This window comes from Lonchura striata, chromosome 3 (genome assembly GCF_050655825.1).
Source record: "Lonchura striata isolate lonStrDom1 chromosome 3, ASM5065582v1, whole genome shotgun sequence".
Lineage (NCBI taxonomy): Eukaryota > Metazoa > Chordata > Aves > Passeriformes > Estrildidae > Lonchura > Lonchura striata.
In genome coordinates, this window is record NC_140705.1 from 51,339,241 (window position 1) to 51,367,009 (window position 27,769).

The 27,769-nt window shown below is 35.7% G+C and overlaps 1 protein-coding gene and 1 long non-coding RNA gene across 7 annotated transcripts in view; both read left to right on the top strand.

Moving 5' to 3' along the window:
- Positions 1–27,769, top strand: part of NKAIN2 (sodium/potassium transporting ATPase interacting 2) — a 511,342-nt gene that overhangs the window by 234,166 nt on the left and 249,407 nt on the right. The window lies entirely within an intron of this gene.
- Positions 6–26,777, top strand: LOC146767893 (uncharacterized). The gene is made up of 2 exons (XR_014954254.1): positions 6–4,186; positions 23,732–26,777. It is a non-coding gene; the product is annotated as an uncharacterized LOC146767893 (long non-coding RNA).

Here is a 27,769-nt window from a genome sequence, read left to right on the forward strand (position 1 = left end):
TGAGTATTTTATTTTATTTACTTACTTTGATGTGCATGTGAAAAAAAAAACAAACAGAAAAACACTCCACACTGCATCATTCTTAAAGCAAATAGAAATCTTATCTTGGTTTAATTTTTCTTCTGTAACATTTTTACATTTACTTACTGTCTCTAAAATTTAAAAGTCAATATGGTCATTAAGTGCATGACAATATGAACATGGAGTCATCTTAAGGAATTACAACATCTTCAATATTAGGGGAATTTAGAGCTATTCTAAATGTTAGCCATAATTTTCCTGGATACATTGGACCTCCTCAATAGAGGCATGATTCATTTTAGTTACTCATTATTGTTATTAACTTATGTTGCTAGAGTGCTTATCTGTTATGTACATGCCTCCTAGAATTTATAATCCAACCTGAAAGTCAGATACGGTGTTATGGTAAGAAATAATGGACTGAGGGCTCCAGTATGAAAATAAGGATTTGGACCTTAATTAATATTTTTAATCCATTTCTTTCCTTATAAAGAGACTTAGTATGTCTGTACTCTCTGGCATAATGCAGTATTAATTAAATCCTCTTTTCATACTCTGGGTTTGTGGGGTTTTTGCCATTTGTACTTCTACAAAGAAAGAATAACAGTAACTCCAAAAACCATAATTCATAATACCTTTTGTTAGATTTTCATAACAATATTGCTGTTAAAATTTATTATGAATTCATGTAAAGCTTGTATACATTTGAGAGATAGGATTTAAAAAATTTTCCTATACATAACCATATTTTTGTGTCAGATGAAAACAAGGGGATCTTAAAATGATAGAGTGGTTTGTATTGGAAGCAAGCTTAAAGATCACCTGGTTCCAGCCTGGCAGGGGCACTTTTCAGTAGACCAGATTACTTTAAACTCCACTGCAACCTGTTCTTGAAGCCTTCTGGGAATGGGGAATCCACAACTTCTCTGGACAATGTGTTCTAGTGTCTCACCAGCCTCACAGTGAAGATTTCCTAATTTCTAATCTAAACCTACTCTCAGTTTACTCTTTCAGTTTAAAGCCCTAACCCCTTGTCTCTGTTAACTCCAGTGAATCTGTACCCTCTTCTGCAAAGTCTCTCTCTTAATTGTTCCCTCATATACTCAGAGTATAGAAAGATTTTGCTTTCACCCCTGTGCTACCATCCATATTGCATTATTGTTATGCTGGGAGAAATACATTAACATTTGTGTCTGTGTTTCTGTCTCTGTGATCTCCTGTATGCAGAAAATTTGCATCCACATGTGTGATGCCTTTATGCATACACACAATTTAATATATTCAAAAAAAAATTTACTGTCAACATTGACAAGTATTTTGAAAGCATTAAATATTTAGTTTTCCTTCAAGTTACAACACTGGGAGACATTTGAACTGGAGTTTCCTTTAATTTCTGGTACTTTGACCAGTACAAGAGACTTGAAAATAAAAATGCAAAATCCAAGCATCCATTAAAGAAAAAGGGTTAAATGTTCCATCTGAAGACTATTCTGTGGCATAAAATGAAGCATGAGCATAAATTGGTTAGCTGAACTAAACAAAAAATTATACTTAAATGGCCTGCTACTATGATAAGTGCATTGTGAATGGAGAAGAACACCAGCTTTATAAACTGAGTGCATTCACATGAGTTTCTGAATGATATGGTTGGTGCATACTGTTCTAACTAATTTTTGCACACATTTTTCTTAGAGCTCACCCCAACTGTGGAGCCCATCTGGCTTTGTGAGTTTGCCTCTCTGCATCATCTCATTGATTTTGATAGAACCAATATAAGATTGAGCTGTCTTGTTCAGAGTTTATAAAAAACACCTGAATGTGCCAGTTATCACAGACTGAATAAGAAAACAGTGATAAAGTGATCCTTTATTTAGTTGGATCAACAGAGGAGCTCTGTGGCCCAGAGTAAAAGAAAGACATGAACCTGTTAGAGCAGGTCCAGAGGAGGACCATGAAAACAGTCAATGAAGTAGAACATCTCTCCTCTGGAGGCAGGCTGCGAGAGTTGGAATTGTTCAGCCTGGAGAAGAGAAAGCTCTGGGCAAAGCTTATTGTAGCCTTTCAATATATAAAGGGGACTTAAAGAGAGAGAAGGTCTTTTCACCAGGGCCTGTAGTGACAGAAAAAGGAACAATAGATCTAAACTGAAAGAAGGCAGGGTTAGATTGAACATAAGGAAGAAAATATTTACAATGAGGATGGCAAGACACTGAAAGAGATCAGAGAATTTGTGTATGCCCCACCCTTGGAAGTGTTCAAGGCCATGTTGGATAGGTCTTTGAAAAATCTAATCTAGAGAAAAATATCCATGCTGATGGCAGGGGATATTTTTAAAAGCCCCTTCCAAGCTTATACCTGTCACATTAAGTCTGTGAGAAAAGGATTATTAGTAGTAAGTACATTACTTAACACATAATTGCTGATATACATGTGAAAAAAAAAAACCACAAAAAAGCAACAACAAAAAAAAAACCAAAACCAAACCAAACCAAAAAAAAAACCAAAAACCAACAAAAAACCAACAAAAAACCCAACAATAAAACCCCAAACAAACAAACAAAAAGAACAAAAAACCCACCAAAACCAAAAACAAACAAACAAACAAACAAACAAAAAACCCAAAGAGAAAGAGGCAATTACCTTATGTCTGAGCATCTTGCAGCATCATCAGTCTACCAAACCATTAGGCCCCAGTGAGTACAGTTAAGTTAATCCATGTCTTTTAAAAATTAGACATGGTCAATTGGGATCTACTTAATGTCTCATATGACTCTACCAATTCAGGTTTGGAATAATTCTGTTGTAAATTGAAATTTATTTTCTTGCTTTTTTAAAAAAAAGTTTAAAGTAGTACATGAAAATGTGCAGCATTTAATCTCCCATATGTGCATACCAGGATACTATCCAACAACTGTAATCATGCCATGGGAAATTGTAAAACCTCTGAGCTACCTTTCTGAAATTTAAAGATACTAAGACAGTCTCCATATGGTGAATTATTTGACCAAGATTTTTGGTGAGAAAAAAATTCAGAACACTGTTTTGCTAAATCTTGTTAAGAGAACCAATTTTCAGATAAAACAGTTATTTATAATAAAAGGATTCTTATGCTTAATATTTTTAAAAAGTGAGTTCTGGCATTAATACATCTTATTGACATAATTTGATTTATCTTCCAGATAATGGTTTTATTTATAATAAGAAAGTGTGTGTACTCAACTTCAACACAGAAATTGTTAAAAAATATATTTTCACAGAATACAGGAATGTGTAAGGTTAGAAGGGACCACAGTGGATCATCTGGTCCAACTTCTTTGCTCAAGCAGGGTCATCCTAGAGTACATGGCACAGGATTGCATCCAGATGGTTTCTTAATATCTCCAGTGAGGGTGACTGCAACCTCTTTGAGCAACTTTTTCTACTGCTCATTCATTTTCACAGTAAACAAGTTTTTCCTCTTATTTTACTTCTGCTTTCTTTATAGCTGTTAGGGAAAAAATTATATGTAAAACCATTTAATAAAAAGGATGATGGAATAAAATAGAATTGTCATTGGGCATTCTTGTCAGCCTGCAAGACACAAAATTTTTAAGTCTACGAAATCAGATTCCTACCTGAATCTGCTCTCTGTAAAAGGTTTTCTAGGAAGTATTTTTCCATTCTGAGACAAACCATTCAGTCCTTCAGCTTAATTGTACTTGCTGTGTTGCAACTGAAATGTAGACATTTATTTATAGAAGGGGGCACACAGACATGGAAATTACTTCTCTGTTCTACACAACTTTTCAGAGCAAATGATAATTTGGGAACATAAGCAATAATTTTCTGCATAATCATTTTGAGCTAATGCCCAATAATATTATAAGTACAATTAAGTAAATGACCTTGAACATTTTTGTAGCTCTGTCTGGTGGCTGTCACAGGAGGCTGTGAATCAAGATACTGATTCTGTTTCCAACTGTGCCATTGGAAAGATGATTTGTTTGTTCAAGTTTGTTCAAGCATGCATAATAATATTCTTCAGTTTTTCCCTTGATTCAGTAGTTTGTCATGGATAATAATGAATGGGAATATTTTTTCTGTTGTTCTTAGAATCATAGAACCATAGAATGTGCTGAGTTGGAAGGAACTTGTCAGGATCATTGAGTTCAATTTTTGGCCCTAGGTAAGACATCCCAAGACGTACAACATTTTCCTGAGAGCATTGTCCAAGTGCTTCCTGAACTCAGACAAACTCGTGTTGTAACCATTTCTTTGGGGAGCCTGTTCCAGTGCTCAACTGCCCTCTGGGTGAAAAACCTTTTTCTGATATCCAGTCTGAACTTCCCCTGTCTCAGCTTTATGCCATTTCCTTAAGTCCTGTCACAGGTTTACCAAAGAGATGAGTGCCTATCCTTCCACTTCCCCTTGTGACGATGTTGAAGACCAAAATGAGGTCTCCCCTCAGTTTCCTCTTCTCTAGACTGAACAAACCAAGTGACCTCAGCCCCTCTTCATAAGTGGCTCCAGACCCTTCCCCTTTTTTCTGTTACTCCTTTGGATGTTGTTTAATAACTCAATGTCTCTTTTATATTGTGGCACCTGAAACTGTGCACAGGGTGAAGCTGCCCCAGCACAGAGCAGAGCGGGACAATCCCCTCCCTTGCCCAGCTGGTGATGCTGTGCCTGATGCATCCCAGGATAGAACTGGCTCCTTGCCAGTGCTGATTCATGTTCAACTTGCCATCGACCAGGACCCCCAGGTCCCTTTCCAAGGCACTGCTCTCCAGCCTCTCATTCCCCAGTCAATAATCACAACCAGCATTCCTGATGCAGAATCTGGCACTTGCCCTTCTTAAGTTTCATATGGCTGCTGATTGCCCATCTCTCGAATTTGCAGAGTCTCTCTGCAGGAACTCTCTGCCCTTGAGGGAGTGGCTCCTCCAAGTCTGGTGTTCTTGCCAAACTTACTTACTATTCCTTTGAGTCCTGCATCCAAGTAATAAATGAAGATATTGAAGAGCACAGGGCTGAGGATGGATCCCTATGGAAACCCACTAGTGACAAGACACCAGCTGATGTCACCTCATTCACTATAATCCATTGTTCCCAACTCAAGAGGGTGTTGCTCCTCCATCATAAAGCACAGTTATCCAGCTGTTATCTGGACATTTTGTCCAGAAGGTTGCTGTGGGAGACAGTATCAAAAGCTTTGCTGAAGTCCAAAAATAATACATTTCCTTGCATTTCTAGATCAACAAGGTAGGTTACCCTGTTGTAGAAGGAAATCTGGTTTGACAAGCAGGATTTGCCCTTCATGAAGCCATGGTGGCTGTAACTAATGACTGTGTTGTCCTCCAGGCATTTTTCAATATCTCCCAGAATAATATTTTCCATGATTTTACCAGACACTGAAGTGAGACTGACAGACATATAGTCATGTAGTTTCCAGGGTCCTCCTTCTTGCCATTTTGAAGACTGGGACAATGTTAGCTAGCTTGCAGTTAGCTGGAAGTCAACCTCTCTGGATTCCCAAGACCACTCAAAAATCATCCAGAGAGGCTTTGCAGACATCAGGTAGCTCTTTGAGGAATCTGGATTAATCCCATCAGGTCCCATAGAATTGTAGGTATCCTGCTGAAGCACCAGATCCCACAGAAGTTCAGGATCAACTGGGAATTGATTATTCTCACAGTCGTGGTCCTCCAGGTCAGAGCACTGAGACCCCCTTGGTCCATCTTCTATGTTGAAGACAGGGGGAGTGAATGTATGGCCTGTATTATCATTAAGTCCAACCATTAACCTAATATGGCATAACCCACCACTGAACCATATCCCTAAACACCATATTTACATGTTTTCTTTGAACACTTTCAGGGATGAGGGAATAGAGTATTGCTTTAGGGTCCCTATAAACTCCTAAATTAAAGAGGGGACAAAGCAAGGGAGAAACAGCACTCTTGTATAGCTAGTTAGTAGAAATAGTTAATTATAATAAACATTTCTGTGTCTGATGAAGTAAATGGAGATATAAAATAGCTAAAAATATAATTCAGCATAGGATTGCATTGAAGTAAATAAAAGCTTTGAAGTGCAAAATATGTGACCAAGAGGATGAGGACAAAGAAAAAATACAAACTAAAACTAGAAAGCGTAAAAGAGCACTAGTAAACCTTACAAAAACATGCTTGGGACACTGGTAAAACTCCCTTACATGAATTAAGACTTTTACAGTGCTGGAGAATCCACCTCAGCCCTGAATTAGTTTTGCTTCATTCATGGCTTAATTTTTGTTATGCCAGATAAATTGATGCTAATGAAGCACTGGTATTTTATGGTGCACTAGTTTTTGCATAGGGGCCTTTTCTTGAAATGCTTTCCATGCCATGAATAGCAGCATAAATTCTCCAAAGCATTTTCCATGATAAGTATTCAATATGATAGCATTCTTTTCATTCCAGAATTTATCTTTAATATGTTGGTTGAGAAATGCTTGCTCATTAATATATTTCTCAAAAAAATGTTTGTCAAAGCTCTTCTTAAAAAATATCTTTTATTCTGGTCACCTTTTCAGTAGTTCTTTATCAAGTCTTGTCAATGTTTTCTGAAATATTTCCATGTTCAGAAATACCTGGAACGAGAGCACTTGCAATTATTGCAAGTTTTTTCTCTTAAAAATTCTCAGAAAAGATTAGTGACAATATGGATGCCAAGGAAGAATAGAGTTTGTGATTCTTTTTTATAGTCTGTCCTTTTACTACTGATGCTACCTCAATACAAATGACCTTTGTAAACTTGACTAACTGTTATTTTGTTGGAGGGTTTTCCTCACGTCTGGGAGATGCTGTGAAAAATCAGTAGGGATGTAAGTAGAAAATTGCCCTTTGGACTTTGAACAACATATGCTGAAAGGGATTTTGATTCACAGGGAAGTATGCTGTTTAATACAGTGCTTCTGCTGCTGTTGGGTCAAAAGACTAGATTTTAGTATGCTGTGGATTCAAATGTACTTTAATTTATATTTAAAAGGAGAGGCTTAGCAGTTTACTTTTGTAACTGAATCTAGCCTGCTTTGGGTAGGGATGAGAATGTGAAGGAAGTAGAAATTTGTGAATTGCTGGCTGGTCAGTGTCATAGGACTAATCCAAATTTTGAGTCTGATGGCTAACACATACAGACCTTGATCAAACAAAAGCTTAACTATTCCAGTGTTCAAAAAGTAATTATTTCTGTATGGTTATCAGTTAGTTTATTGGGGGACTATTAAATACAAGTTTAAAACAATTTGTTTTTTACAGAAAGTTGGTCTAAGATTTGATGACCCTGGGCTTTTGACCTCTCCTTTTAGATATATTTTGATAACTTGCAAGACATCTCAATGTATTTCAAATTCTTAAGCCCTGGAGATTCAGCTAAGCCTTGAATAAATATGTTTAAGAATCACTTCCAGTATAATATTATACAGAGTACATCTGTCTTGACTGTATGGAAGCTGATGAAAGAAGATAGTCTACAGTAAATTTCTCTTCATTTTCTGTCATTTTTTGGCTCTTGATTTTAAATGTTTCTTATTATTTAGGATAGAGTATATTTTTTTCCCTATAATTGTCTGCATGAAGTTTGACTACTTTCATCTGCTCTCTTCACTGAGACTTATTTAGGTGCGAGGCATTGAGGGTACAAATAATTAATCTAAAGGAAATTATGTAAAGGATGGCTCTTCTTTTAAAAGTGTAACATAGTCTTTGAAGATTAAAAAGTACTCAGACAGTTAAACTGCCAGCTCTAGGAAAGCACAATGGGGAAAAAAAACCAAAACATAAACCCCCTGCTGATCAGAGAACTAGTCAAGACATAAAAAGGAAAGGATCCCATACAGGATCTCCTTAGTCTCTAATTCCTCTAAGTTTTGAGTAGGACATTACTTTCTCAGAAGTTCCTGCTGTCAGAAAACAGTTCTAAAGAGCAAAAGAGAAATTGCCAGACTCCAAGAGGCTTTTAGAACAGCAAGCATTTTAAAAACACAATATACTCTTTTCCCTTATTTGAACATGAAATCTATTAGATTCTTAGAGCCACTGATTCCTGAAAATTAATTGGATACATTTTTAGAAAGTATCACTAAAAGCAATTCGGACAAGACTCCAGTACAGCATTTACTTTAACAGTTCTGCATGGAGTTTTGTTTTCTTTCAGACTGAGATGGGTTTTCACTAATTTTCAGAGTGTGTTTTAAGTCTTCCATTATAAAAATGTCCTTTTAAAGACACTTAGCTAATACTGTTTTTTAAAGTGATTAAAATGCTGATTATTAGAAGATGAAAGATTATAATTTGCATCATAAATGCAACTTTGGTTCCCAAGAAATTTTATGCAGAACATGTTTGGTGCAGGAAAATGACTGATACTTTTAATTAAATCCACATTTATTAGTGTCATGGTAGGTTAGACTGGTGTAGAATACAGCTACATTAATCCTTCCCTAGAGCTTTTACTCCCTTACAATGAACTGTGTTCACATTTAAAAAGTAGCCATTCAAAATGGCTCACCCTCTCCCATTCCACAGAAAAGGAAGATGATTTTCCAGGAAGACACCACTGAGGAGTAAAGTTACATGTAGAACTGAAAACAACGTATGATGATTATTGCATTTTATTTGAGTTCAAACCAGACAGCTCACCATGGAAAGTTGAAAAAATAAAGTTCTTCTGCATTTCATTTCTTTAGAATAGATCCTCTGTTTTGTCACTGTAATAACTTGTGGGTTTTTTTCTACAGTGGAGTCTGTGCTTTGTTTTTTGGTTTTGTTTTTTTTTTTCTTTGTTTTGTTTTGTTTTGTTTTTGGATTTATTTTTTTCATCTTTAGAAGAGGTAGCAACCCATTCTGTTAAAATAGTGTCTAATTGGCACTTAGTTGAAATACTACAAAGAGCATGGAGAATGAATGATTTAGCTGATGAAGTCTTTAAACAGATATGTAGAGGAAGAGATTAGAGATTAAATCCATGGGGTTTGCTACCTCAATCTAAACTGCAATGGAAAGCATTAAAATTCTCTTAAGCACCCAATAGCCCTGGCTAGTTAGATATAATTAAAAATCAAGCAAGGATAAAGCAATGTTTCCACTGCTCTGAGATGACCTCTGTAGTTCAGTGCTGAATATTTCTCTTCAGCATAATCAGGTTTCCTTGTATTTTCCAGACTTACACCTGCATTTGTTACTGTGGAATTTCACGTTGTTTATTTAGTATTTTTAGTATTTTTTTTCTACTTGCTGTATATCAATTATGCTGACATTTGCTTGTCTAAAAGGTTATAGCTCTATCTTTTTATCTTTTATGTGTTTATAGCAGGCATTCATGGAGATATCTTTCCACCTCCAAGCTTTTAATGTCTCTGCCCTTGTGTCACACTACTAGAGTAGGGAAGTATTTCCCCACATTACTTTAAAACGTGGGAGCTGACACATTAAAGGTCTGAGGCATTTTCTCATTATCAGATGAAAGGCTGTGACAGATAATCATGTGAATCCATTTTTCTCAAGTTACAAGCCAGTGCTTTACCCAGTGCATCCAGCAAACATAGGGATGCCACAAACTGTCTATAAAGTCTAGGAACAAAGACTGGAATCACAACTACCTAACAGTGTGGAATACTTCTGTGAGGAAAAAAAAAAAAAAAAAGAAAAGAAAAAAAGAAAAAAAAAAAAGAGTCTTTGAACAGTATCTCTCTGTCCCAGCTGTCAGCTATGCCCCATTGTCCCATACAGCCACTCCTCTCTGCTGGGATGGGGAAGAGAATTGAAAGGGTAAAAGTGAGAAAACTCGTGGGTTGTGATGAAGTCATTTAAGAGATTAAAAAAAATCTGCACTTGCAAATAAAGAGAATTTCATTCATTTGCTGGTTCCCATGGACAGGGAGGAGCTCAGCCATTCCCAGGAAAGCAAAGCTCCATCATGCCTAACAACATCCCTCTCTTCCTTTCTTCCCCCCAGTTTATATACTGATCATGATGTCCTATGGCATGGAATGTCCCCAGGGTCAGCTGGGGTTGTCTGTCCTGGCTGTGTCCCTTCCCAGCTTCTTATGAACTCCCAGCCTCCGTGCTGGTGAGCTGGGGTGAGAAAAGACATTGATGGGCTGCAAGCTCTGCTCAGCAACAATGAAATCATCTTTATATTATAAACACTGTTTTCAGCACCAACCCAAAACATAGCTTTATACCAGCTGCTCTGAAGAAAACTATCTAAGACAAAGCTGGAACATTCTTTAAGTAAGGGAAAAGCTGCTGATGTCTGAACCTGGCTTTGTGATAACTCTTTTGTCAGACTCTGTGGCTGTTGCAATGTCTACTGGTAACCCATGTTGTGCTTCTTCCAAGGGATTAATATATTTTAATTAACAGTTTATAGCACAGTGAAATATACATAAGAAAAAAAAAAACCAGGAAACATTGCCTTTAGTCCAAACTACCTGCTTAAATCTCACATTCCCCGGTTCTGCTGCCTCTCCTTTGTAACTGGCTCCTGGCTCTGGGCTTCTTGTGGAATACCATCACAGAACAAAAGCTCTGCTGCTGCTTTTCTTTCTATTCCAGCTCCTTCTGTACTTCTATGTATTCACCTTGATTCAGTTGCTAATCTCTACATGTATATTTGAAATGGCATTGTACTGAGTATAGCTAAAATGAAATTTTATCTTTAAATTAAATGAAGTCTGAGTAGCCCTGCTTACCAGTGCTGTACTGAAACCAAGTTCTTCTGGCAACTGATTAAGATTTATGCAAGTTTAGTAATTTGAGTAATTTGAGTAAAGCTGACTTTAGTCATAGTTGTCTTTTATCTCTGCACAGAATGACCTGACAATACCTGGAGTCCACCCTCATATTTTTTTCAAGAGGTTTTTTTTTTCTAGGAAATGTGGCTGGTTCTTTTTTGTGAGCTTCATCGTCACCCTGAAGTTATGCTACAAGAAAGGTTCATTCAGAATCACACAAAGCTATACTACTCTATTCATTTACAAATCCCCATTTCCAATTCTGAAAGACAGAGATGCTTTTCTTCAGTTATATTCCAAATGTGGCCTTTTTTTTTCCCACCTGAACAAGAACTTACATAAAAATAATTTGTAAACCTTGTCACAAATCTTCATTTCACAGCTTCAGAGATGCTTTTCTCTACCCATCTGTACTTACCTTTTAAATTTTTTTGTTTTCATTATTGTTTTCAATTCCCAAAGCTCCACTAGAAACATGGTACTTCTTTCAAGTTTTACCTGTTGCTGTGAGAACATTACCAATAAAAATACATTTTCTGAATGACACAGAAAGGCAGGATAAACAATGAGTAGAGCTGTAAAATGCACTATTAAGCATGTTCCAAATTTCCAATGCTTCCTACCTCTATAATTTAGCTGTCAAGGCCACTATTTATTTGCATTTTGTTTTATGGGTTATTATGTATATTAGGCATAGTTAGTGCTACATACAGTCATGTTGGTTATCATAGTGAAGCAGCATTTTACATGCTATGTACTCAGCAGGTAAGATTTGAATTATAAATGCCTCTAAGGACAGAATTTTGCATATCAATATTAATTTTACTTCTATACAAGTCTAGTAAAGTAACATTTTAGTTCTACAATTAAATGGTGTGATTCCCCCAATGCCAGTTTGAGCTACCAATAGTGCTGTTGCTCAGTTTTGTTCCTAGCTGTAATTTCTTAACTATTGTCAATCATCCTTTTTGTTAGATTTCCATTTATTTATTATATTATATTATATTAAGCTCTGCAGCTGTTTTCATTGATTTCAGTATCAGTTTTGGGTGAATGAGACATAAATAATTTTGGGTTTCATGCTGTTTTTTATCAGCTAACAGGCCTGTTAAAGCTTCTGTGCTTATTGTGCCCTGAAACAGTGAATGTTTTTCCTTTCATTTATGGCTCACAAAATTAAACATTTAGCTGGTGGGTTTACTGTCCAACTGGAAAAAGGCAGAACTCATTAGAAATATCTGCAGGAATTTGCAAGTTTATTAAAACACCATCTTTTGGAAGAGCATATATGTTGTTCCTTGGATAACAATTTTTTTAAAGGATAGCATTATGGAGGTAATGCATAAACAAGCAAAACTATCGCAGCCATGTGTCCTTTGCTAAATAGTTTGAATAGGTGATAAGTTTGAAAACAAAATAATGAATTTTAAATTGGCATCATTTATTTTATCAGCTCACTCTTAATCAGTTTTGCTTTTTTAGTCTAGATCTAAAGTAATCTTTAAAATGTTTCTGTTGCAAGTAAAAACCAAAAAGTTATTCATAGCCTATGGCACTGAGCACTCTATATATTTAATTTTGCATCCGCCTGAAGAGCAAATTCCTGTTTGAAATTTAATGTTGAAACAAGCCTGTCACTGATTTTATTTATGAGTTTTGTTTTACCTAGTTACTACTTCTACATTCTGTGAAACAAGAAGCACTCTCCTGTCTTTAGTCTTGTTGAAATACGTATTCATAGACTTGAAATATTTTTAGTGACATAAATGGTACAAAGATTTTGGGTCCTACACCTCTTAGTTGTCTTGTTAAGCCAATTTTTTATTTCATATTGATACTCTGAATTCTGTAGCAAAATTAGATCCTATTTCTGTCTTGAGAGACTTACCCTTATAATAAATTTAATTACTACCAATATTAATGCATTTGTCTGCATGTCTTAGGGTGATTGACAGTGCTTTTCTCTCATAACAATGTCATTGTTAAATTCACATAGGTGTAGACACGGTGTGAATAAGCAGCCTTTTGTCATGTGTCTGTTTCTAAAATATGTTGCTGTTTCTGCGTGAGAAGTGTCTTTGACGACTTAATTGACATTGTCTCTTTACCATTTGATATTTGAGTTCTAGGATAACAGATTCTAAAAATGGCCAGTTTTATTTATGGCCACAAAAGGCCTGAAAACAGGCACTGATCATGGAATGAGGTAAAAAAGTTTTGATCCTTATATGCTGTGATTTGCACTCAATTGTACTTTAAAAGATGTGCACAGTAGGAGGATTCCTGAACAAGCCACATCGCAGAGAGTCTGTGGTTAAGTCAGGGAAGTGTTGTGTATGTTCATGCATGACAATGACTTGGAATTTTAAATACAATGTTGCCTTTCCTATAAAACTAGTCTTCATTCACTAGTAGGAGAGATGATGAGACTCGCAGATTTATCCCTTTCTGTCATCTGGGAAACAGAACTGCCAAGTTCTGGCATTAAAAATCATGAGGACTGAAACTCATTGAAATACATGAGGATTTTTTTATTTTTTATTGCCTTAAAAGAGTGTGTATCACCAGAGTGATCCTGAGAGTAAAATCAAATAAATAGAATATGGACTTGGTTACACTGTATTACTCTTGGCCCTTTTCTCTATAGAAAACCTTCATTTAGTAGTTGAAAAATTTAATGGATGTTTTCTTTTCACCTTTCAATATCTTAGGTCACTGTATTAGATCTTGTGCTCCTTAATGTAGGCAATAATGAGATACTCTGCCATCTTTGCTCTCCTGGACTTCACTGTGGTGCAAATTCTCTGCTCACTTCCCATTCTCAAAAATGGAGTCTACGCAGTTCTGCTGCCTATGGACCAGTGCTGTAGTTAGCCTGTCTGTAAAAATTATTATTTCAAGGTTCAACTCTGTGAGTTTTTTGTGCCTTCTGTTTTTCCATTTCTTTTAATCCCCTTATCGACCTTTGTGTCTCCGTTGAACTTTCTTACAAGTTTCTATGATAAAGTATTATAGCTTTTCATCATCTCTCAGCATCAGTTGTGTTTTGGAAATTCAAGTTTTCCTTCCTATCTCTACAAACCAAATGGGATAGCAGTTTTTTTGTTTGATTGCTTTTGGGTTTTTTTTTTTTGTTTGTTTGACTGCCTCCTTGGCATAATTTCTACTTTTTATGACTGGGTTATTCCCCACTAATTTCCTCTGAGTTTAGTTCAAATATGGTGTTGTACATGTTGAACATAACTGACTTCAATTCCACATTTGAATTTTGACTTATACATATATATTACAGAAAAAGTGTTAGACTCCTTGAGTTTCGCATTTTTTTATTCATCAGGTCATTAAAACAATTCTGATGAGATGAGCTGCAAAATATTGTCTTATGATCAGAAATCTAGAGTGCTCCAGTCACATATTCCCAGGGAGTTTGGCGTACATTGGAGAAGAGTAGGCTGGACAGACAATATTTTTAAATTAGTTGCCAAATAGTAACTAAGTATTTTGACATTATTTGTATGGCAAAATATTTCATTATGTTTATGGGCTTTCAAAACACTAACTCAGATATCCCATATCAGCTTTGACATATAGCAACTATGCAGGTTTAACCCAACAAATACTGCAATTTGCTTTTATTACCAGTAGTGTACATTTTCACAGAAAATGGCATGTATTGATCTTAATGGTTAGGATTTGCTTTCATCAGTCTCTCTCTATGAAATCTGGGTGGAAATAGGAATGCTTTAAGCTGCATTTGTTTGCTAATTGAACTATGAGTTTACCTCATGACAGAAGCAAAACTGCTCTCATTCACTAGCATTTTTCATTTGGTTTTGTTATTGCTTGAAGCCTAATTTTATTGCAATTTAAATTTGGAATAGTAACATATTTGTTTTGACAATGAATTACTTTCTACCAAAACAATTCAAATCTAGCCATGTGAGGCTAGTAGTGGAAAGTAGAACTACTCAATGCAATAATGACTGTTCAGCTGAGATATGAGGGAAAAAGATCTAAGGCTTTGAATTGCTCCTACACATCCTGAGCTCATGCTGTATTATAAGTCCAGTCTCTTGATGGCTTCTGTTTCGTTATCTTTCTACATTTTTTGTGTTTAGTTTGTTGGATTGTTTTTTTTTTTTTTTCTTTCTTCAATACACCTTGAAAACAAACCTAAAATGTAAAGTCTCATTTTGCCTAATTGGAAAGGGTTGTGTTTGTTGTTTTCCTTTTTTGGGGGGTGGGAGGGCAGCTTTGGTATTATCCTGTGGGGAATTGTTTGCAAGTTTGAGTTTGGACTTTTGAATGAGGTTTTAGACTAACTGTAGCATTTGTTGCTTCCCATTTAATTTAAATCTATCAAGTTGTTTACAGATGGATCCTGCCTTTAGTTGAATGGGAGGACAGTTTCCATTTCTTTACAGTGTAACCTTTATCCTGAGGGAGTACAAAAATCAGAGAAATGTTAGCCCTCTTCCTGTAGGGCTTGACTCTCAATAAATAATCTATCTTCTGTCTCTCCATCGTTTTTATGTAATCTATTTGAAGCTGCATGGTGAGTGCTGAGTGCTGAATGTCAATGACAACTGTTAAGACAGCCAGAAATATTCATTAATATGCTTGTGCATAGTTTGCTATTTCATTTCATTGATACTTGGAACTATTTCTTCTCACTTATTAGAAAGTATTTACACTTATCAATGTTTTTTTTGATAACTTACATATGGAAATTCATGGCTTAGTAGAATATATTTATTTATATTCTTCAAATATCTACTGCCTGTTAGGACTTGTTAGCTGATCAGTATAGCATAGATAGGGAATCACATTACTTTTTAAAAATCTTTTATACCAAAAGTAAAAACTCTTTTCAAAGTATTCAAAATTATTGAGGTTTGCACCAACTCTTGTGAAAAGAGGGTTACTCCCATACCTTTAAGGACAGGATTATGGCAGGACCTTGATAAGGGATTTGCCAAGAAGACCAGTGACATCCTGGCTTGTATCAAGAACAGTGTGGCCAGCAGGACCAGGGAAGTGATTGATTCTCTGTATTCAGCACTGGAGAGGCCACACCTCCAGTACCATGTCCAGTTCTGGGGCCCTCACTTCAAGAAAGACATTGAGGTGTCAAAATGTGTCCAGAGAAGGGCAGTGGAGCTGATGAAAGGTCTGGATCACAAGACTTATGAGGAGCAGCTGGGACAGCTAGGGTTGTTCATCCTGGAAGCTCAGGGTGACCTTATTGCCCTCCACAACTGCCTGCAAGGAGGTTGTAGCAAGGTGGGGGTTGATATTTTCTTCAAGACAATTAGTGATGTGACAAGAAGACATGGCCTCAAGCTACACTGGGGGTAGCTTTCAAGTAGGATGTCAAATAGGAGGAATTCCTTCACAGAAAGGGCTGTTAAACATTGGAATAGACTGCCCAGAGAGGTCGTGGAGTGACTATCCCTGGAGGATTTCAAGAAACAACTGGGAGTGGTACTTAGTACCATGGTCTAGTTGACAAAATGGTGACCAGTCAAAGGTTGTACTCGATGATCTTGGAGGCTTTTGCCCACATAAATTATTCTGTGCCTCTCTGATAAGAGAGCCATGCTGAGTTCTGTCTTACTATGTCTCCCTTTGAAGTTAGACTACACTGCTTTCAGTTATACTTCTAATTACCTAACCCAAGAAAACCACATGACAAGGGGAAATTTAAAAAGCATATAATGACTATGCTGCACTGAAATCTTATTCTCACCTGTCTAAGGCTTCCCTGCTGTAAAGCTTCTGTGAGAAATAGCATGGTAAGAGAATGGAGAATGACATCATTAATGGTTTAACTATTTGAAGTTTTCCTGAGCTATAGATGAAATATTTATACCTACCAGAAGAAGAAATACTATTAATCCACTCCTTAGGAAAGGCTTTTAGTCAATAGCTGTGTGTATGCTGTGGTTGTCACCAGTGAAAATGGAAACCTTTTAATATACATACCAGATAACACTTGTAATTGAAATTCTTTTTTTTTCCTTTCACTAATCCAGGGAATAAACAACATTTTAAATAATAAATAGCTGCAGTTTTGCTAGCTACTTATTTTAAAATGCTTCTCAAATTTTAAGTTGTCTCTCTATGTATTAAAAATGCGGGAGTTAAAAGGTGGGTGCTGCTGAGTATTACCTGGTCCCAACAAACCTCTCCTGTAGAAAAGCAGGTTGGGTTAACATCCAGGCAATGCAGTCAGACCCACACACAACTCTCACCACAGCTGGCTGAGTGAGAGAGGCTGGAAGGTTCCTTCTTGCAAAGTTTTCTTTTAGTGAAGTATCACATGTGGCACCTGAAGGGAACCTGTCAGGAAGGAGAAAAACCACTCGGTGTGGGCAGCTTAAAAAGGGGAAGGGGTGTGTGTGTGGGCTAAGGGCTGGGAGAAGGGGATTTGTCTCCAGGGGAGGGGGTGGCCACCAGGGGTACCAAACCAGGGAAAGGGGAAAGCATGGGAAGTTTTAGAGCAGAAATCCACGTCGGAGTCTTGTGGGGTTTTGTGGGGTATTTTTGTTTTGTTTTGTTTTTGGAAGCGTTTTTTGGGTTTTTTTTTTGTTTGTTTGTTTTTAGTTTTTTTGTTTGTTTGTTTTTTGGTTTTGTTTTTGTTTTGTTTTGTTTGGTTTGATTGTTTTTTTTTGGGTTTTTTTTGGTTTTTGTTTTGTTTTGTTTTGTTTTGTTTTGTTTTGTTTTTTCCCATGTATGGTAGGTAGAGTCACTGCCCTTTCCAGGGCAGTAGGCTTGGGAACTAGCTAAGGGGAGAGAGTTCATGGGATGCTACAATGTATGTCCTTCCAGAATAAACACTTAGCCAAAAATTTGCCTCTGCTTTAACTAAATGAGGAGAATTTTGCTGTAACTAAATTATATGTGACCTCAACCTGATTCTAGTAAAAATTGCAATCCTCAAAATGCCAGGCATAACTTGAATATTTACTTCTACCTTTTCCTTCAAAAGTTTAAGGACCTTTTTGAAGAATAAAATGGGTACAGCATATCACTATTTTACTAGTTTCCACAGCCTTTAGCAAGTATCACAAGTATTGTGACAAGCTACTAAGTATGTTAAAAGGTACAAAAGATTAGTCTTGATGCTAACACAAGATTTAATTAGAAGTTTTTAATTTCACTTATTTATGAATGTAGTTGAACTACCTATTCTTTAATTTTCTGTGAATAGACAGCTGTGTGGAGTCATGAGATGCTTGCTGAGGTGAACAAAGATATTCAGACATCTAAGGAATCAATCCTACACACACCTACGTGCACATTTTAACTTTTTATTTTTCAGCAAAACACTGAACTTAACAGGATTACTTAGGTATAAAGATAAGCATGACCACATTTAGAGAATTGTGGTTATAAATTCTGATCCACAATATGATTGGCTGAAAAGAGAATTTCTGCTGGAATTTAATATGCAACTAACACAGAACAGAAAAAACAACTTCTCTTTTTAAATAAAATCAAATTTAAATGCAAATCTACAATGTGAGAGGATTTTTTGCCTACTGAGCTTTCTAACCCTCATAAGAGGAATGATGACTTTGCATTTCAGGTATATGGAAGATGTGCACTCGTAGCAGGAATTTTGAAGAGACCTTACCAAACCAATATATATGGTCAATCTTGCTAAAAAACTTTTGATACTATTTATGCAACATATCAAATAATTTACATTGCTCTCCATATCTTCCCTTCCTGGGAATATTCCTTTAAATGACCTTAATAAGCATGAAACTTCAATACTGAGAGACAAAACAATCTGATTATTATAATCCTGTACATTTGAATATTAGTTGAAGTTGAAAGCAATCCTGCTTTTATGTGGAATATTCTTAGTTCACTGTATTGATTGTTCACATAAGTAAAGCAGCTTTGCTTTCATGTAAGTTCTGAAACAACCTGAACTACAGGACTAGGTACTCTCTTCACCAAAAGTACAGAGAGGAATAAAGTATTACTGTTAAGTTTAGTATCTAGTAACCAATGTATCAAGAAATTGTCTTATATGAGAATACAAAAGTATCTTTTGATTAATTGTGATGTAAAAATATCCAGCATACAAAATTTTGTTTCTATGCGTTTTCAATTTTGAAAAAGCATTTCTGAACATTATCACCTACTTATATGAGTAATAAATTATACATTCTATGGGAAATTGCAGACTAATTTCACACTTTTTAGTTTAACTAAGCTTTCTTGTCAGAATGCTGGGATTTGAATTATCACACAGTAAAATGCATGGTCTGTAAAGTTGCTCCTGTTAATATCATTATTAATCACTTTTGTTGCATTAAATTCTAAGCACTAACCAAGAAGGTGCTCTGTTGTGCTAACAGTGTATAAATACAGCAATGGTGGGATAAGATAGTCACTTGGAGAGAAAAGTTGAAAGTTAGAGAACATAGCAATCACAGAGCCAAAGGCAGAAGCAAACCTGAATGAGGAGACACCTGTGTTTTATGGCAGTCATAAACCAGACTTCCATTTTGCAAAGGGATCCCCTGGTTTGGATCCTAACACCTAATAACCATGCACTAGGTGAGACTGGATTTTTGCTGTGGTTTCCTGTGATTGTCAAACCCCCTGGAGACTCTGGAAGTGGGAGCATCACCCCATGCATATTCTCAGTGTGCAGGGAGATGCTGCTGGAACAGAAGAGAAGAACATTGAGATGCAGAGGCTCAGCACAGCAGATTCTAGACATAACTGCAGAAAGGTCTCAGGCTCTGATGTTCCTTGTCTGGCTTCTTTCTGTGATTGTAAAGGCAGGAGAGTCCCTCTGAAGTTTTACCTCATTTGCCTGGGGATCAGAAAGGGATCACTGTGACTCTGTCCAGTGTCTGCTGTTTGAAGCCTGCTGGGATATAATTATTATGGAAGAGTTTATTGATTATCTTAAATATAAGAGTTTGCAGATAAGTGTCTTTACAGCTTTGTCTCCTTTTCTAACAAGATGACATGTTAGATGTGGTATACATTATTAAACGTCTAGCCTGTATCAGATACAGGATGTCACAAAGAGATGACACAGTTATCACAGGCCAACAGACACAAGGATTTAAAATCCTTGTCTGGATTATAGCCCTGGTGTAAATACATGGGAAGCTATTGCTTTCACTGGAACTTAACTGAATGTTCTAGCTAAGAATTTGTTGTTAAGGGCTAAAAGTAATGCTGATAAGAAGGGTTTTTTTTCCCCTGTGGGTTTTTTTCCCTATGGTAAATGAAAAGATAACACCACCACCACCACCAAATAACAACATCACCATCAAATTAGCAGCATAACTGTAGGAGTACTTGTATTAGAGCCTGAAAATAACCAGTATCTATTTTGTCAACACCGTCATCCCTTTCAAAATCTCATGATATTGCAGGTATAGAATTTAGTTCAGGACCTGCTTTTTATTTTTGTTACATTAATTTAATTATCATGGAAAGAGGCAAATTTATAGTATTAAAAATTAAGTCATGTTTTTTTTTATTCTCTGAACAGCAATGAACATACTGTAATTGACATCAGTGTTAGCATCTGCATTATAACCTGACAGGAAGCTCATCCTAGGCCAATAGGTGCAAGAGTGGATTAGTTCCAATAGTAATGTATGGAAATTTTCCATGACAGAATCATTGGCCTGTCTGTCACATATAATCTGATCAAAAATTATATTTTTACAGCACTCAATACTGTAGTTTTTAAGTGATTCATGAATACTTCACATTATCAGCATTTTAAAACTGAGAAAATTAGGTCATAGTTCTGAAAAAGAAATATATAGATAGAAGCATAACATCTTTCTTCCAGCATAATCTGCTGCTTTAGGAAAATATTTAATATATATTTTTCTTTGTTTTTGTTTTTTCTTTTCTGTTTTCTTCTTCTTATACTTTTTTTTTTTTTTTGTATAGATATTTCATAACATCATTGCAAACACTGGTAAAGTAATTAAGTTTTGATATGTAGTGTCTGTTAGACAGCCACTGAATTTAATAAAACACAAAGTTCATTCTTCAATAGTATAACAGTTAGCATTATGTTTTGTTCCACCAGCTATCTCATGCTTAGTGAGTACTTAAGTTCCAATTATTCCAATGGGCTTTGCGTGAAGTTAATAATTTATATTTACTTGTATTTTCAAATGAGGATTAAGTTTCTCATGCTCATTTAAAGCATTAGATAACAAAAAAGTGTTGAGGATCTTTGCCCATGCAGTAGATATTACCTGATGATGATCCCAGAATTCCTTCATTTATTACTGCTAACAGAAGCTGTTTGATCCTTCCATAGAAGAGAAATGGTTAAGAAATCTTTGATTTGTCCTCTTTATATGTTTGGACCTACATTTAGGATCCAGTGTGAAATTCCAGAGCATGCTGTGTAAATGTTTTCAGTGCCAGCTTAATATTTTTCCACTTTTCTTATCACACAGAAAAATGTACTGCTAAATTTTGCACTTTGTGGAGCTTGCTGAAGGGGAAACACAAATGGACATGCAGGAATGACATATGGCACACACATGCACAGAGTATAAACACAAGTAAACAGCTCCACAGCAGCTCCACTCTGGGTCACTAATAAATGGGAACTTTGCAAAGAAGTTCTGATAAATTGCAGTATTGTGTCTCTGATTTTTAGCTCTTGAAACCAGTGAACTGTGAGTCAGGTTTTATCATTAACTCATTTGGGCAGCAAAAGGGCGACAAGAAATGAAACCAAACAAGTGAATGCTTGTGTGGGTGGTGGGAAACACAAGGGTTCTGTTATGAAGGTAGAAACCATCATCATTTGAACCTTTGCTGTTTTAGAAAAGGCTTGAAGAATTTCTGCCAGGAATCATAATAAGATGAGGTTGTTGTTTGTTTGCTTGCTTTTTTTTTTAATTTATGAAATCTCTTTGAAAATATGGTAACATTTTTTTCTGGTTCTTGTTCTTGAAAATGAGTCAATAAAGCCATCAATGCGCCTCACATTCTTTGTCACAAAGCAACTGAAGTTTCAAGATAAAACTTTAGACTTTTGGGGGAGGCAATTGTTGGATTTTTTTGATAAGGAAATTACAAGAAGAAAATAAGATGGCATTGTTATGGAAATAAAAAAAAATAAGTAGTTACTAAGACAGGGAAAACATTGAAGACTGCTTACCTGATCTTTCTTAGGATAGCAACACAAAGCAGGAAATCTCATATGGCTGGGAAATCTCTAAATATGCCAGAAGCAACTGACAAGTGTAAAATTATTCTTGGAGTTCAGCAAAACTAAAAACAAACTAAAAAATATTTCAACATCATGTCTGACAACAGAATAAAAAAATTAAAAACCAGTTGTAAACTTAGTGCTGGAAAGAAAAGGTGTTAGGTGATATTTGAATGTTACTGTCTGCACAGGTGATGTTTGGAGTCCTTGCTCTTTATATTTGCACTGTGTTATCATGTCATTTAAAATGAAATTGAACTAAACCAGAAATATCCTTATAGATAACAATGGACTAGGAGATTCGTATATATATATTTTTTGATATATATATATATTTAAATCCCATTAATGGAAAGGAGCATAGCATCATAAAGAAGCAGCATTTATATATATATATATTTATCTATAATCAAGGCTGGTTTTAATAAAACTGTTCTTTACTAAGTGTTAATCTACAGAAATGCCACAACACTTGTGATAAATATTTCAAAGTATAGCTATATATCTTATAGTCTTGTTATCTTTCTGTGTGAAACTAAATGAACCAAAGCCTTGCCTTCTGCTTAGAATTAATATATTAAATTATTAAATTATATATTAAAATTAACCATAATTCTATACTTTACCTATCCACTTTAGCATCCATTTCTTAATTGCTTTCACACATGTAGAAAACAAAGGTAGCAAACTAATTATATAAAAATTTTCAAATTTGCTGGACAATATATTGTCTCTTTCCATTTAATTCCTGAAAGTTCTTTACTGCTACATTTGATCCACAAGGTTGAGTGTTAAAAAATATATGGAAAGGAGCTTGCCACACCAAACAGATCTTCTCACTTGATCTGTCATATCAGTGATTTATACATGCTGGCTACATATTATTTTGAGGAAGAATTCTTAGCACTGCAATTAATGTCAGGATCAATAATTTAGGGGACTAGCATGTTTGTATAAGTTAAAATTCGGGACTTTTCTTTGTTTAGGTAGATGTCCCCATATCTTTCTTTTACAATAATAAAATTTCAATTTTCAATCATAATAAAAATTCAACATTTCAATCAAATGTTACACTGGAGGCTTTTTAAGGCCTAATTTCTGCAGGCTTATATATATGGCAGTCATTTATTTTCCACAGCAAAATAATATATTAAAGCAGAAATCCCTGCTGAATCAAAAGAATTGTATAAACCAATATGGTTTTCACTGAAAGTTAGGGGATCACATCTGCAATCTGCACTTGACACCTTCTCTAAGACTTGCCATCTATTAGTTTGAATGTTCTGCAAGTATATCCCATGGGATAACTAGAGAAAGATCCACTTCATTGCTTCCTAATACATGTTCAGTAGGCAAAATCTTCAACACACTTAGAGGAGTGCTTAGAGGAAAATAGGGAATGTAAGTTAGAATTTGAGGCTACACAGCAGCCCCTAATGCTGCTTCATCTGCTTTCTGCAGAATTTTGTTCAAAAATTAGTGCCATGGGACTGTCACCACAATGACAGGTTCTCACTTAAACTGGGAGTAGACAAGGTGGCCACAGAATTAATTCAGCCAAAGACACTGCAAGTGTGAGAGCTCAGCAGAGTACCAGGGAGCACTAATTATAATTTTCTTCCCATCCATGCACCTCCAGGCAAGTGCGATCTGAGGCTGGGTGAGACAAGAAAGTGTTTAGTAATGGAAAGGACAGAGATTTCTAAGCATTTTCCTCTTTCTAGGTCTACATCTGTTAAACGACCAGTTAATACATTGAGCATTTACATAAGTCCCCAGATGAATCCATATTTATACTGCTCAATAAAGACTTTCTGATTCCTTTGGACCAATTCTGTCTGGTAGGGGAGAGTTTTCTAATTTTATAACTAGATGTATGTGACAAGTCTACAGTTGTTCTAGATATCTTTCTTTTCATTTTAATGCCAAACTGCTTTGCTGTTGATTCCACTGCCTTTCTGTTGGAAGGGTGATCCTGCAGCTGACATTGCAAATATTACCTAACTGCTCTTTTATCTCTCTTGCCATTTAATTAGTGTTTTGGGACAGAATCCTGCCACCATGGAAGTTTTCTTAATCTTTTTGATCTAGTTTCTTGCTGATCACTACTGACCTGATAGTGGTACTCTGGCAATTCTTTTTCTCTTTTTTTTTTTTTTTTTTTTTTTTTTTTTTTCCTTTCTTTTTACCCCTTGGAGTTTTGGAGTTTTATACTTATCTTTCTGGCTTTTGTTCCCAAGTGCTTACGTGACACACAGATCCTGTCTACATTTTAGAATTATCTTTTTCTTCTGAGAGTAAAATTACACTTTTTATGCTTTTATTCTTTAAAATGTGACCATACTCTCCAATAACCTCTTGTGGCTTATATATTGGGTTTCTTTTTGTTTTCAATATGTCCTTTAAACAATATAGAAGTATTTATACCTATGTATTAACAGAAGACTCATCTGGAAACTATTATCAGCTCACGTGGAAGACACTGCTCATCACACATTATTAACTGTGGCTACTTGACTGTGTAACACCCACTATCCACAGTACAAGTGCAGTTAAGAAAATGCTTGCACATACACTTTTTCAAGCACTGGAAGAAGAATCTATTAAAGCTGCGAATGGGGCATCCAAGACCAAGAAACTTCCAAAACTGATGCTGCCTCTGTGACCTTTATTAAGCCACCTGTGTTTTTGAATTATGCTGCAATCCTTAATTGTGTGATCAAAGTGAGCATCTCCTTATTAGTGGACAACATGGTTTTCTGGCACTGGTAGTGAATAATGTGGTTGCCTTCAGCACCCCAGACTTGTTTGTGGCAGAAATTTCTCATCTCTCACATGGGACTAATAACTATTATCCTGCCCAGCCAGTGCTTTAGGAAGGTAATCCATGCTTAAGATGCACTCAGCAGCTACAGGAAGTCACATAGCCTAAGAAAATCCAACAAACAGGTGAATTTGGATGATATTCAGTAAATAAAGCACAAGCATGGACTGGGAGATGAAGGCAAAAAGAAATGTTTAAAAGCAACATCCAGTGAACCTCTATTGTAATACATGAAAAAACTTTAGATGTTGATGTAAATTATAAAGGGGAATTTTCATTCTTTTCTATTTTTTCCAGGACTTTACTTAAACTTGCCTTTGTATGCTTAGAAATATCTGTAAATATCTTCTTTTTTTTTCCTTTTCTTTATTTTTGTCTTTGATAGAATACATTTTGTGCTTGGACAGAAAAATACTTTTGAAATATCCAAGCAATCAGGCCAGCAGAATATTCTAATTTAATTCAAGCACAAAATATAAGCCTGAACTTTAGCTTGCATATATACAAGATTTTTCAGTAGTCATAAAATTATCTTGGCAATTTTGAGGCATCAGCAATTAGAAAATGGCATTATTTTCCTACTGGGTGTTTCAGTACTTATTTCCACGTACCTGGTGGAGTATGCACTCTTTCTGGCACTTGGAAATGAAATTGGAGAGCAGGAGAAACCCGTTCAATTTTCATTATGCCATCCAGAATTTGGAATAATTCAGTCTGGTCGCTTAAAAACCCAATGCTTTTCCAAGCACATTTATCAGTTTGTCATGCTCTTGTCTCCTGTCATAAAACTGTCATCACAGTCACTCTGATGTGGCAGTGCTAGGGGCACTGGCAAGGCTTCTTGGCTCAGCTGTGCTCAGATTTTGCATGGCAAGTTGGGCTGCTCCAGTGAAATTCACGTGGCTATTCTGCCTCAATGTGGAAGCTACTGTGCCTTTCATTGCTAATGTCATCAAATGCCATCTTGACATCTGGATATATTCCCACCCCATTTGAAGTATCAGCTCTTTATTCCTCCTCACTGTTGACCTTTCTTACCTCCTTATAGTTTTTTGAGCTATCTCCTTTCAACAACCTGCTATTTTTATTTTTTCTGAAAAGTGCTGGGAAAGGCTCTTTGTAGCACTGAGTGTTTATCAAAATAATATGTATACTTTTCCATATGAGCTGTGCATAGGTCATAATGCCAAGAAAGATATGTAAGAATCAAATAATCGGAAGAAAAGCTAGGTTGGGAAAAACCCTGATAATCATTTTACCAAATATCCATCTAAAAGTGAGGAAAAGTTCTGTAATCTGGTGTTTCAAGGAAAATTATGGATCCAGAGTCCCACTATTAGTTTTCTTGACTATATTTGCTGTATCTCATAATGTTCTTACATCAAAAATTATGCTGCAATTGATTGTATATGTGACTAGTTCATATGCATCTTGTACACTGAAAGTCAATTTAATTCCCTCATCGTGTTTTTCTCAAGAATTTTTTTAAAGACTTGTGTAGTTTAAAGCTTTGATAATCTTCTTAGATTCCAATTTGCTGAGTTAGGAGTGTTATAAGAAGAATATGAGGTCTAGCCTTAGATTGAAATAATATCTACTTTGGACAATGGTCCTGAAAACAAAACCAACAAATGATGCTTAAATTTCTGTTGGAATTGTGTGCCATATCTTTAGGACAATGAAGATTATTTTTCTAGCTCAGCTCTATGATGTCATATAATAATTTGTTTGCTTTCCTCTCGATCTAATCCAATTCATTTGCAAAGCTTTCCTGGTTTCAAATTTTGTAAAATGGGGTGAGTATATATTTTTACCTTAGTTTTTTCCTTTGAATTAGAGGCATATGGTGTACAATACTTGAACGATACTCATAACCTCTCCTATTCTCATTTTATTTCATAGTGACTTTGTTCATCAATGTCTTATTTTATTCTGTTTCACTCCCAGTACCATATTTTTCTTTGTAAAAGAGATACAAAAATGGTGATGGCAAGACCCATTTTCAGTAAGTGAAAAAAAAAAAAAAAAAAGAAAAAAGCACAAAGACAGTTTATTAGTATCTCAGTTCTAGCATTTCTTCCTACAAAAGAAATAGCACTTTTGTGGCTATACAGGCTACCCATGTAAAACCTTTTTTTGGCACCTCTGTGTACTGAAATCGTCCAACTAGCTGATAAGCAGGCACCATGCCACTGAAGCAGATGGGCATAGCTGCAGAGAGCCAAAAGACAATGTATGTGCATCAAGTGTGGATGTTGGTGGCAGGCTTCCCAGTCAGTGATGTCTTAACGATTAAATGTCTCAAGATTTTTGCATCTGTAGTTACAGAGATGCCAGCCTTACTGCTGAATGGGGTTTGAAATTTTCTCCTGGTTTGTTTGTAAATTATAGGGATATTTTTTTGTGAATGCTTGACCTAAAAAATACTTGGAACAAAAGGGTTAGCAGTAGAGGAAATAGTAGCAATATTTTTCCCAGCCCTAAACAGGTGCATGTTCTCTCCCAAAACTAAGCAAACAAAAATTCCAGAAAGTGATTGTATTTTTCAGGGTATTTGAGATATCCAGAGGAGAGAAGCAACAGGTACTTTAAGAGAAAGAAAATCAAATACAATCAGAGATATACATTTACCATAGTATTACCAATAAAAGGATTTGGATGAGACACCATGAAAGAAACACTCTTAAAGCCATGAATAAAGAACATTATGCTATTCTTTGATTGTATCACATTTAGGGAAATAGGATTTGACCAGTCTATGTATATTAAGAGGGCTGGACCACAAAATTATCTGATTTCATCTCTAATTTCTTCTCAGAACTGCAAAAATCTAGGGCATGGAATATTTTTAGCTAATGTTTTTTTGATGCCAGTTGAAAGAGAAGGGAAAAACAGTTTCCCTAGTATCATCTAAGACAAGGAACTTTCTTTGTTTCCT